This window comes from Apium graveolens, chromosome 5 (assembly GCF_009905375.1).
Source record: "Apium graveolens cultivar Ventura chromosome 5, ASM990537v1, whole genome shotgun sequence".
Taxonomy (NCBI): domain Eukaryota; kingdom Viridiplantae; phylum Streptophyta; class Magnoliopsida; order Apiales; family Apiaceae; genus Apium; species Apium graveolens.
The window spans coordinates 297,359,157-297,371,506 of record NC_133651.1 but is presented as its reverse complement, the minus strand read 5'-3'; the positions used below and the strand labels follow the sequence as shown (position 1 = coordinate 297,371,506).

The 12,350-nt window shown below is 39.5% G+C and overlaps 1 non-coding gene across 1 annotated transcript; it reads left to right on the top strand.

Annotated features, from left to right (window-relative positions):
* The first annotated feature begins 8,179 nt into the window (after window positions 1-8,179).
* Window positions 8,180-8,286, top strand: LOC141663089 (small nucleolar RNA R71). The gene has a single exon (XR_012551174.1). It is a non-coding gene; the product is annotated as a small nucleolar RNA R71 (small nucleolar RNA).
* The last annotated feature ends 4,064 nt before the right edge of the window (window positions 8,287-12,350 follow it).

The following is a 12,350-nucleotide window of genomic DNA, read 5'->3' as shown; positions in this document are numbered from 1 at the left end:
AAAAACAAGATCTTCTTCGTCTTCGTTGAATCGTGCTAACACGGTCTTCTTACGGCTCTCCTTGTGCTCTGGTACGTCCCTCTCTCCTGAAAACGTCCTTTATTTGAATATATATATAGCAGCCCATACAAGATACAAGTCCTCCAATTGTAAATCGACTAGAATCAGGATTCTATGATCCCGACCCTGCGCGAGCGCGCGCTTCATCAGCGCGGGCGCGTTGCATTTCTGACAAACTGGTGCAACCGCGCGCTAGACCAGCGCGGGCGCGTCGTACTTCTGGAGAAAACTTCTGATTTCTTCTTTTTCCGTGCTACTTTGAGTCGGCTTCCACGAGCTTTTATTCCAACACCATCTTAACACCAAATTAGCACCAAAACAATGCTAATTCACCTGATTACCTAGATAATGCCTGAAATGCAAAAACACTAGAAAACACATTAAAACACCAACAACTTGAGTACAAATGCATCAATTCAAAGCTTAATAAATCATTATAAAGTGTCGTAAATGCCACTCAACATACCCCCAAACTTGAATCGATGCTTGTCCTCAAGCATAACAGACTCAAAGAACAAGAAACAAAAATGCATGAATGCAACTAAATGAATGCAACGATCCCAATAGAATAACTCAACCAATCAACAAGCAACATCTCAATAAATGCAGTTACTCGTATAAAGATCAATCAAATCATAAAAATCAACTTACAAACTAGAGACGTGTGTGTGTGCAACTGCTTACAGATATACTATTATAACTAGATCAATAATCATGACTCACTACTCAGCAAGGCAATTGCAAGGTTATAAATAAAATAAAAAGCTAGAATCAAAATAACTTTTAATACTTCAATTCTTATATTGGAGTTTTATATTGATTCATGCTTTTATTCAAACAAAACAACACACATATGTTTATATGATTGTGCAATGAGTGAGGTCCACAAAAGACTTATACAATAGTACCCATGTAGCGAGCGTTAGGTTAGCGGATCCCAGACTATAAAAGCCTTAGGTCACTAGGCACAAAGTCCCCTAGGAACTTAATAACTAGAGTACTAAAGAGCCCACTAGTGATCAATTATACCTAACACTTATTATTTTTTTCTTTTCATTTTTTCTTTTCATTTTTTTCTCTTTTTTTCTCTTTTTTCATAATTTCTGAACGAGTGTGTTTCGCTCCCTCTCGTTCAACCCTAGACTACTCATATAAATATGAGTCGGCTACTAGCCATTTGACACCTAGCCACAACAACTAGCAATGAAATCCAATTTTTCTCCAATTTCTAAAAATCCATGTTATTTTATTATTAAGAGAATATCCTAAATTTTAAATATAAACAAGCGATTAAATCTCGACAAACAAACAAACCATGATTATGATCTACCACTTAAGCAACCTATAAGACTTAGTAAAATACAATTGTCTCTAGCATGCAAATCAACTTAATACGACTTAACATCTCTAAATACGATATGACTACACTAGCATCAATATCACAAGTCAATTGGAAAAAATCATCCACGGGATCATATTATAATCAAAATGCATGAACCATATGACAAACTAACATAAAAACTACCAAAAATAAAAAAACTACATGGAAAAATATGCAACTATATGAACTAAACTATCATGAATATGCAAACTATATGCGACTTATACAAAACATATTCCTTCAACTACTACCCCCAAACTTAAAATATTCAGTCCTTAGTGAAGGTATTAGTAAGGAATCAGGCATACCTAATCAGAATCAGGCTCCTCACCCTTAACGGGTGGAGAGTCAGGCATGTACGGAGGTGGATACACGGAATCCTCACCAAATACTGGCCACTGGATGTCAACACCGGTGTTCTGAAAGCTATCCCCAATGCCTGGGTGAGATCTAGTGCAAACCTGCTGTGAATGTCATGCATCGCATCCATCCTCCTAGCCAGATGCCTATACTGCTCCATGCTCATGCCATCTCCAACATCAGCTCCTTCCTCCACCTCATGTGCCTACCGCGATGGCCCTGCCTCATCTTCTAGCTGAGATCTCCAAGCAGTCCTTCTCGCCTGAGTGGCCCTAGCAGCTGGCCTCCCACCAGGTAGATGGTCAAAAGTATAACCAAGCCCCTTCCGATCGGTCTTTCCTCCATTTTACTCTTACATCGTATCCAAAGTAGTGTTGTCAATAGGAGCACTCGGGATCTGAAACTGCTCGTGTGCGGGCCAATGGTCACCAACTGCCACACACAGCTTCATCACACCGGACGCATACGGTATAGACCCCGTGGTACTCCCCCTCAAGAACTTCAGAATACCCTGATAAATCACTATCCCCAGATTCATATAATCGCCCTAAAGAATGCCCCACAACAGCCGTGCACGCTCCACAGTAATCTCATGCACATGAGAAGGTGGCATGATGTTAGTACAAATAAACGCCTTTCATGCACGGGTAAACCTGTTCATGCTGGAAGCCGGGAATATAGAATACTCAGTAGTGCCCCTCTTGATCTTCCAGTGAGTATCAGGCATGCCCGGGCTTCCTCACGGGCTGCTTAATCACCGTCCTAATAGCCTCCACACTGTACTCTACAGTCCTTCCTCGCACCATCGTGAAGCCATTCTTCTCATCCTTCCCGTTCACATAGAACTCACGAACCACACTCATGGGCACAGCAGCGGGTGCCTCGCAAAAAGGAACCCAACCCATCTCCAGAATTATCTCAAATAGCTTACCATCCTTCCTCGATGGCAGAAAACCTCGCTCCTTGATGATAAGCTTCGAAAGAAGCCTCGTATACTCCGCTTCATCCTTGGGAGTAGAGAACCTCGGCCTTACACCACCTGCACTAGAAGAATCGGTGGTGCTGCTGCTTACATGTGTTCATGGTCTTTTGTGTGCCATTGGAATTGAGTAGAGAGAATAAGAGTTTGTGTTTGAGAGAGAATTTGTGTTTGATAATTTGTGAAGTGGTGAAGAAGTTTGTGTACAAGTGTATGTATTTATATGTGGTGTAAAGAGAATTGTATATGGAATAGAAGTGGGATTTAATTATGAGAATAATGGGAGTAATGGGTTTGATTTGGAGAGGGAAATTTGGGATGAGGGGGAGTAAAATTCGGTTAGGAATTGATTTTGTAGCAAAAATCCCAATTTTCCTCTTAAAAACTGCCTTTTATTTTTTTCTGAGTCGAGAGCATGGCGCAGTCGCATGCTAGGACAGCGCGGGCGCGCGCAACTTCTGCCAAATCGACGCTGTCGTGCGCTGGATCAGTGCGGGCGCGCTGGCTTCTAGAGTTGGTCCTAAATTTTTCTCTTTTTATGATTTTTTTATGATTTTATCTTTTCTTCTTGCTTCCTCTACTTACTAATGTACAACAAACTTGGGTTGCCTCCTAAGAAGCGCTTGCTTTACATCGTTAGCTTGACGTAGAACTCGAGATCAAACGGACAACAAAACGGCACTAACCACCTCACGGTTTGCCGTGTCACCATAGTAATGCTTCAACCTTTGACCATTTACCTTGAATGCTTGGCTCTGATCATTCTCAAAAATCTCCAACGCTCCATGTGAAAACACAGTTTTGATAATGAACGGCCCTAACCATCTTGACTTCAACTTTCCAGGAAGAAGACGGAGACGAAAGTTGAAAAAAAAGAACTTGTTACCCCGGCACAAATGATTTGAGCACTAGACCCCGATCGTCCACCTCTTGACTTTCTCCTTATACATTTTGTTATTCTCATACGCTTGTAGTCGAAACTCGTCGAGCTCATCTAATTGAAGCATCCTCTTCTTACCAGCTACATCCAAATCCAGATTTAATTTTTTTAAAGCCCAATACGCTTTATACTCTTGCTCCACCGGAAAATGACACCCCTTACCATAAACCAACTTATATGGTGACATTCCTAACGGAGTCTTGTACGCTGTTCGATACGCTCAAATAGCTTCATCAAGCTTCAAAGACCAATCCTTTCTTGATGGACACACAACTTTCTCTAAAATACGCTTGATCTCCCTGTTGGATACTTTGGCTTGACCATTCGTCTGAGGATGATAAGTCGTAGCAATACGATGATTCACATTATATCTTTGCATCATAGTAGTAAACTTGCGGTTACAGAAATGCGACCCCTCATCACTGATTATGATTCTCGGAGTTCCAAATCTTTTGAATATCTGTTTGTGAAGAAAATTAAACACTACCTTCGCATCGTTCATTGGCAACGCCTTAACTTCAATCCATTTCAACACATAATCAACTGCCACCAAGATATACTGATTGTTACAAGATAAGACAAATGGCCCCATGAAGTCAATTCCCCAAACATCAAAGACTTCGACCTCGAGAAGCACATTAAGAGGCATCTCATCCATTGTAGACATATTATCAACACGTTGACATCGATCACATTTCAAAATAAACTGATGAGCAACTTTAAACAAAGTCGGCCAAAAGAAACCTGCTTGAAGAGTACGAGATGCTGTCTTTTCTCCACCATAATGTCCTCCATAAGCCGTTAAGTGGAAATCTCGCAAGATCCCCCCCCCCCCCGTTTCGCTGTAAGGAATACATCTCCTGATGATTTGGTCAGCTCCTTGGCAAAAAAGAAATGGCTCATCCCACATATACCATTTCACTTCATGTAGAAACTTCTTCCTTTGAGCTGGAGTCAACTCTGGAGGCATAACGTTACTTATAAGGTAGTTCACAATGTTGGCGAACCACGGTTCTTCTTCTTGCACTCCAAATAACTGCTCATCGGGAAAAGACTTGTTAATCAAAGACTTATCTTGTGAAGTAGCAAATGGATCCTCTAAGCGTGAGAGATGATCGGTGACTTGATTTTCAGTCCCTTTTCTGTCCTTGATCTATAACTCAAACTCCTGAAGTAAAAGAACCCATCGAATCAATCTTGACTTCGAGTCCTTCTTTGAGACGAGATACCGAATTACAGCGTGATCGGTGAAAACTGTCACCTTTGTCCCAAGTAGATAAGATCAAAATTTCTCAAAACCATAGACGATTGCCAAAAGTTCTTTCTCATTAGTGGTATAATTCAGTTGAGCACCATTAAGTATCTTACTAGCATAGTACACTACATGAAATATGTTGTTCTTGCATTGTCCAAGAACTGCTCCAACTGCATAATCGCTTGTATCGCACATCATTTCAAATGGTTCAGACCAATCAGGTGCAGTTATGACCAGTGTCGTAATTAAACTCTTTTTCAATGTCTCAAAAGCAGCAAGGCACTCGTCATCAAACTTGAAAGGAACGTGTTTCTCTAGCAAATTGCACAACGGCTTTGAAATCTTTAAGAATTCCTTAATGAAATGCCTATAGAAACCCGCATGACCAAGAAAACTGCGAATTCCCTTAACAGATATTGGTGGAGGGAGATTTTAGATCACCCCCACCTTAGCTTTGTCCACCTCTAGACCCTTACTAGAAACCTTGTGACCAAGAATGATGCCTTAGCGCACCATAAAATGACATTTCTCCCAATTGAGAACCAAATTGGTCTCAACGCACCTTTTTAGCACTAACCCAAGATTGTGCAAGCATTCGTCATAAGATGTTCCAAAGACCGAGAAATCGTCCATGAACACTTCTATGTTATTTCTAATTATACCAGAGAAGATAGCCATCATACATCTCTGAAAAGTGGTTGCCTCTCCACATAGCCCAAAAAAAACTCTTCGGAAAGCAAAAGTACCAAAAGGACATGTGAATGTAGTTTTCTTTTGATCTTCTGGAGCGATACAAATCTGATCATAACCCGAATAGCCATCCAGAAGACAATAGTAATCATGCCCATCCAATTTATCCAGCATCTGATCAATGAAAGGAAGAGGGAACTGATCTTTCCTTGTAGCCTTGTTTAGCTTCCTATAATCCATGCAAACTCTCCACCCCGTGACTGTTCGTGTAGAAACAAGCTCATTCTTCTCATTTGCTACCACCATGATACCACCTTTCTTTGGCACAAATTGAACTGGGTTTACCCATGAACTGTCAGAAATAGGATAGATAATCCCTGCATCTAGCCACTTAAGGATTTCCTTCTTCACAACCTCTTTCGTGATCGGATTTAGCCTTCTCTGTTACTCAACAGTAGGCTTGCTTCCTTCCTCTAGCAGAATTTTGTGCATAAAATAAGAAGGGTTGATTCCCTTGATATCTGCTATAGTCCAACCAATTGCCGATTTGAACTCTCTAAGAATTCTCAAAAGCTTCTCCTCATCGGTACCTGAAAGGTCAGATGGAATAATAACAGGCAAAGTAGATGCATCACCTAAAAATGCATACCTCAAATGTTCAGGTAAAGGTTTAAGCTCAAGAGTAGGAGGTTCCTCAATAGATGGCTTGAGGCGCTTCGGAGAACTTTTCAACTCCTCCAATCCAAGAGATTGAAAAGGCATATCCATCTTTCACTTCTAGGGAGAAGCATTCAAATATTGCAAGTGCTCATCACCTTCGTCATCTTCACTATCAGAATTCCCCAATAAGGCTTTCTCTAAGGCATCGGACCTTAGCAATCGATTGAGTTCAGAATTAACCACAGTATCGACCGTCTCCACCTTAAAACACTCCTCATTCTCTGTAGGGAATTTCATGGCATTGAACACATTAAAAGTCACATCCTGATCCATCACTCGCATGGTATGCTCACCTTTCTGCACATCTTTCAAGGTTCGGCCAGTAGCCAAGAAAGGCCTTCCCAAGATTATGGGAATTTTCTTATCCTCCTCAAAATCAAGAACTACAAAATCAGCAGGAAAATGAATTTATCCACCTTGACCATGACATCCTCTACAATACCTCGCGGATATGTGATAGAACGATCGGCCAACTGCAAAGTCATGTATGTAGGCTTTGGATCAGGCAAGTCCAACTTTTTAAAGATTGACAAGGGCATCAGATTGATGCTAGCTCCTAAATCACATAGAAACTTATCAAATGATACATTTCCAATAATGCAAGGAATAGTGAAGCTTCCAGGATCTTTAAGCTTTAAAGGCAATTTCTGTTGCAGCACAGCACTGCATTCCTCCGTGAGAGCAACGGTCTCTAAGACATCAAGCTTCACCTTCCTAGAGAGAATACCTTTCATGAACTTTGCGTAACTAGGCATTTGCTCAAGAGCTTCAGCGAAAGGTATGTTGAAGTGAAGTTTCTTGAACACCTCCAGAAACTTCGCAAACTGCTTATCCAGTTTCTTCTTCTACGTCCTTTTAGGAAAAGGAGGTGGAGGATAGATCTATTTATCCCCTATATTACCCTCAATAGGAGTGTGCTCAACAGTAGTCTTCCTTGGTTCCACTTCGGCTTCCTTCTGCACCTCTTCTTCATCAGCCTCCACTTCAGAATCTGGAGTCTTAGCTTGTTCAGGATTCGCAATCTTGCCAGACCTCAATATGATTGTTTTAACATGCTCCTCAGCTTTCTTTTTTCCTGGCACTTCAGTATCGCTTCGAAGCATGCCAGGTTGATGATTTAGTAATGCATTAGCAATTTTCCCAATCTGATTCTGCAAGGTCTTGATAGAAATAGCTTAGCTCTTACACATGAGCCTCAACTCCTCCAATTCAGATTTTTCATTCGCTTGAGGCAACTTCTGAAGTTGGAGTTGTTGCTTCGGGGCATATTGTGGTTGATGAAAACCAGGAGGGTTATATTGCCTTGTTGTATATGGCTGATAAGATTATTACACCGTATTCTGATTGTTGCTTCAGCTGAAGTTATGATGATTACGATTATTTGGATGATAAGTGGCTGAAGCTTGTTGTTATGATCTTTGAAAGTTGCTCACAAATTGAGCTGATTCGCTAGAAATAGCACACTACTCAGTTTTATGTGCCCCCGCACAAAGCTCACAAACACTAGTAATCTGATTAACTCCATAATTAGTCAAAGAGTCCACTTTCATCGTCAAAGCTTGAAGTTGAGCAACTATAGCAGTAGCTTGATCCACTTCCAGAATTCCTGCTACCTTTTCTTGCAACATTTTTTGTGTAGGATTCTATTATTCATTGGCTGCCATTAGCTCAATCAACTCATAAGCTTCATTGTAGCTTTTAGCCCATAAGGCTCTACCAGATGCTGCATCGAGCATAGGTCTAGATTGTGCACCTAAACCATTGTAGAAATAGTTTATAATCATCAAATCAGGCATGCCATCATGTGGGCACTTCCTTATCATCTCCTTATATCGATCCCAAGCCTCACACAGAGATTCACCAGTTTGTTGAGCAAACTGAGTAAGAGCATTCCTGATTGCAGCAGTCTTCGCCATAGGAAAGAATTTAGTGAGAAACTTTTGTGCAAGATACTCCCATTTGGTGATAGACCCTGGTGTTAGAGAATGTAACCAATAATTCGCTTTGTCCCTCAAAGAGAATGGAAATAGTCACAGCTTGATAGCATCTTTAGACACATCTTTGAACTTGAAAGTGTTGCAGATCTCGATAAAATCCCTGATGTGCTTGTTGGGGTATTCAATAGGAGAACCCCCAAACTGAACTGATGTATCATCTGAATCGTGCTTGACTTGATCTCAAAATTATTAGTCGCGATGGCTAGCCTGATGATGCTTGACTGAATATCATTGATCTTAAGCTTAGAATAGTCCATCAACGCCTTAGTACTATCTGCTTGATCCCCCATCTCTAATAAAGGTGGTTCTTCGATTTTCCCTTCTACTACTTTCTCTTCATCCTCAAAATCTTCCTTTCACACCTCTACAACTTTTTCCTCATCTTTATTCTATATTCTCCTACGAACTCGCGAACACGTTTGCATAAACGATCGCTAGATTACTTGAAATATGACAAGAAAAAGAGTAGTTAAGTAACAATTTCGAGTCAATGAACTTTAACGATCACTGATGACATATACATAAACTAAAAGTTAACATTGCAGTCCCCGACAGTGGCGCCAAAAACTTGTTAGGGCTAAATACACGCTAATAATTCATGCAAGTATACGCATTCGCAGGTAATATAGAATTATTTTTAGTTCATTCCCATAGAGACTGACTTTGTTTAACTATATAATTTATGCACTTATGCACCGATGCTATGGTTATTATCCAATGTTAAGACGATAACAATTTGGGTGTGGATTATAACTACGAATTAAACTAACAAATCTAACTAAGAGAGTAAAGAGAGTTATATATTATATGAGACAAATATGGGATTCTAACTTCATTAAATACTTCATTCAATAGCCTTATTGTTCTTAACCTTACCATGCAATGGTGATGATACTAATCAGATAACACAAAATTGCTATCGCCAACTTTCGTTGCACAAATAACATAATACCAAACATCCACAAAAGAGATAGAAGCTGAATAGACACCAATTATATTGTGACCCTATATGTGTATAGAATTTGACAATATAAAGGCTTAACGCACAAGTTATCTATCATGATTACACAAGGCAAGTAAGATGGTTAAAATTAACTACAAATCAAGCATAACAATAACATATGAACCTATGCTAGCATGGCAAGTTCTAAATCCTTAAATTCATTATCGTTTCATTAAAGATTAACACGCTATCTTATAAGTTCGTGACTCTCATAAGACGAATAAGCACAACCAATACTAGGTTATCATACAATCTCCACACAATAAGGTATCGAAATAATTTAACTAAAGAAATCCATAAATAAATCCGCTAGAACCCCACGATAACGATTAGCCCATAACCGGACTCATCATCAACATGAGTTCCGATGAAAGCATGGTATAATAAATGTAGTCTTTATATTGAATAAATAACAAAAGCAAGTACGAAACAGGAGTAAGGTTCACAAATAAGAAAACTATCATCCAAGTCACAACTTAGAACAAAGATTCACAAGTAAAAACAAGAACTTCTTCGTCTTCATTGAATCGTGCTAACACGGTCTTCTTATGGCTCTCCTTGTGCTCTGGTACGTCCCTCTATCCTAAAAATTCCTTTATTTAAATATATATAGCAGCCCATGCAAGATAGAAGTCCTCCAATTGTAAATCGACTAGAATCAGGATTCTATGATCCCGACCCTGCGCGGCCGCTCACTTCATCAGCGCGGGCACGCTGTATTTCTGACAAACAGGCGTGGTAGCATGCTAGACCAGCGCGGGTACGCCGTACTTCTGGAGAAAACTTCTGATTTCTTCTTTTTCCTTGCTGCTTTGAGCCGGCTTCCACGAGCTTTTATTCTAACACCATCTTAACACCAAATTAGCACCAAAATAATGCTAATTCACCTGATTACCTATATAATGCCTGAAATGTAAAAACACTGGAAAACACATTAAAACAGCAACAACTTGAGTACAAATGCATCAATTCAAAGCTTAATAGAGCATTATAAAGTGTCATAAATTCCACTCAACAAGCTCTCGTACTAAAAGCTTATCTAAGGAATAGGAAAGATGAAATGTATAAGAGAAAAGAGGTGGGGAGTGAGATGAAAGAAGAAAGAGAAAAATGACTAAACGTTAAGGTGCGCCCTTACTTGGATCTGTGTTGAACTGAATCCTAATTCCATGAACATCCTATAGATAGAAGAAGTTTTCTTTCCATCATTTTTCATTACTGACCTTCCCGGAAGAAAAACTTTCTTGTTGTGTTGCTTGTCGACTACTTCGTAGTAGTAACAATGGTCAGATTTGCAAAGGCTAAAGAAGTGGCTCACCTCCTCCATTGTTGGTTGGTGTTAGGGCTACATACGCGCTAATAATCCACGCAAGTACACGCGTTTGCAAGTAATATAGAACTATTTCTAGTTCGTACCCACAGAGACTTGCTTTGGTTAACTAAATAATTTATGCACTTATGCAGATGATCTGGTTATTATCCAATGCTAAGACGGTAACAATTATGTTTGATTATACTACGAATTAAAATAACAATTATAACTAAGAGAGTAAAAAGAGTTATATATTATATGAGACAAAAATGGGATTCTAACTTCATTAAATACTTCATTCAATAGCCTTATTGTTCTTAACCTTAGCATGTAATGGTGATGATACTAATCAGATAACACGAAACTGCTAAACGCCAACTTTCATAGCACGAATAACATACTACCAGACATCCACAAAAGAGATAAAAGCTGAATAGACACCAATTATATTGAGACCCTATATGTCTATAGAATTTGACAACATAAAGGTTTAAAGCGCAAGTTATCTATCATGATTACATAAGGCAAGTAAGATGGTTAAAATTACCTACGAATCATGCATAACAATAACACATACCTATGCTAGCATGGCAAGTTCTAAATCCTTAAATTCAATGTCACTTCATTAAAGATTAACACACTATCTTATAAGTTCACGACTCTTATAAGATGAATAAGCACAACCAATACTAGGCTATCATACAATCAGCACACACTAAGGCATCGAAAAAAATTAACTAAAGAAATCCATAAGTAAATCCGTTAGAACCCCACGATAACGATTAGCCCATAATCAGACTCATCATCAACCTGGGTTCTGATGAAAGCATGGTATAATAAACATAGTCTTTATACTGAATGAATAATAAAACCAAGTACGAAACAAGTGTAAGGTTCACAAGTAAGAAAACTAGCATCCAATTATAACTTAGAACAAAGATTCACAAGTAAAAACAAGATCTTCTTCGTCTTCGTTGAATTATGCTAACACAGTCTTCTTACGGGTCTCCTTGTGCTCTGGTACGTCTCTCTTGAAAACGTCCTTTATTTGTATATATATAGCAGCCCATGCAAGATAGAAGTCCTCTAAATATAATTAGATTAGAATCAGGATTCTGCGATCCCGACCCGGCACGGCCGCGCGCTTCATCAGCGCGGGCGCGCTGCATCTTTGACAAACTGGCGCGGCCGCGCGCTTGACCAGTGCGGGCGCGCCGTGCTTCTGGAAAAAACACTTGATTTCTTCTTTTTCCTTGCTGCTTTGAGCCGGCTTCCACGAGCTTTTATTCCAATACCACCTTAACACCAAATTAGCACCAAAATAATACCGATTCACCTGATTATCTAGATAATGCCTGGAAATGCAAAAACACTAGAAAACACATTAAAATACCAACAACTTGAGTACAAATGCATCAATTCAAAGCTTAATAGAGCATTATAAAGTGTCATAAATGCTACTCAACAGTTGGGGAAAATTCAAGTCCATATAGAGAATGAACAAAGCTAACATAAGCTTGTAGCTGTTTGGTGATAGTTGTAGAGGAGCCAAATCATATAATTTAATTACATCCCTAAGATAGGGATGCCAGGGTGCCCCATCCCCAAAGAAACCAGTTTAGGGCTTGCGACCATTCTTGTGATCCTAAAGTT